This window comes from Chenopodium album, chromosome 4 (genome assembly GCF_948465745.1).
Source record: "Chenopodium album chromosome 4, dcCheAlbu1.1, whole genome shotgun sequence".
NCBI lineage: Eukaryota > Viridiplantae > Streptophyta > Magnoliopsida > Caryophyllales > Amaranthaceae > Chenopodium > Chenopodium album.
This window is the reverse complement of record NC_137837.1, coordinates 59,945,786-59,946,935: the sequence shown is the minus strand read 5'-3', so window position 1 is coordinate 59,946,935 and position 1,150 is coordinate 59,945,786. Positions and strand designations below refer to the sequence as shown.

General features: G+C 39.0%; 1 non-coding gene across 1 annotated transcript; it reads left to right on the top strand.

The window, feature by feature from the left end:
- Positions 1 to 309: 309 nt before the first annotated feature.
- LOC145629662 (small nucleolar RNA R71) lies at positions 310 to 416 on the top strand. The gene has a single exon (XR_014111821.1). It is a non-coding gene; the product is annotated as a small nucleolar RNA R71 (small nucleolar RNA).
- The last annotated feature ends 734 nt before the right edge of the window (positions 417 to 1,150 follow it).

Genomic DNA, 1,150 nt, shown 5'->3' with positions numbered 1-1,150 from the left:
GCTTCATTGTTAGCAACAGCAGAAACATTAGCTACAGAGTTAGGAGTAGCAGTAAGATTATTTAGTTTCTGACAAATAGATGTTAATTGAGCTTGCAAAAAGGATACATAATTAACATTATGTTTTCCTTTATTTGCAAACCCTCTCGGATTTCCTTATTAGGAATTGTGTATTGCCATATCTTTGATAACGTGTCCGGCATCGTCCACATTTAAATTCATGAATATCCCACTAGCTGCAAAATCTAGAACTGATCTAGATGAATTTCCAAGTCCATTGTAGAAAGCTTGGATCAATTGCCATAGTGCCAGATTGTGGTGGGGGCATTCTCTCTGTACATCCTTGAACCTCTCCCAAGCCTCATATAAAGTTTCATCGGCCTCTTGGGCGAAGTTCTGAATAGCACTCCTTAGTACAACTGTTCTCTCTGCAGGGTAATATTTATTATAAAAATTCAAGGCAAGAGTTTCCCAGTCAGTAATACCAAGTGCAGTTCTATTCAAACCATTAAACCATAATTTTGCTTTTCCACATAATGAAAAGGGAAAAAGAATCTCCCTGATTTGGTCCTGCGTGACCCCGGCTTGTCTAATGGTGTTGCAATATTGGAAGAAATCTGCAATGTGAAGATTAGGATCTTCACCCTTAGCTCCACTAAATTGCTTCCTCTCTATAATGGTGATAAATTGGGGCTTGATTTCAAATCGCACTCCATCAAGGGCCGGAGTGAGATTAAGGTGCGGAATATCTGTGAACTTTGGCTGCGAGTATTCACTGAGCTTCTTTTGTACAGCCATCTCTTATTCTGAATCTGAGGAATTTCTGAGTCACTAGAATCAGTTGGAGGGTCTCTTCGATTATTGTTTTCCTCAGAACCCGCCAGGATTTGTCTATAAAGATTCCTTTGCCTATGAAACGAGCGCTCAATCTAAGGATCGAATGGGATATAACCAGATCTGGACACCTGGGCATAAACAAGGAACTAAAAGATAAATATGAGAATTGCCTCAAAGAACTAACGTTCTCTGAGACAAGAGGGGATAGTCTAGACTACAAAAAAAATAATTAGAAAATAAAAATAAAACTGTTTCCCCGGCAACGGCGCCAATATTTGAAAGGCTCAAGTCGTATTCACCTAATCAAAAATAAA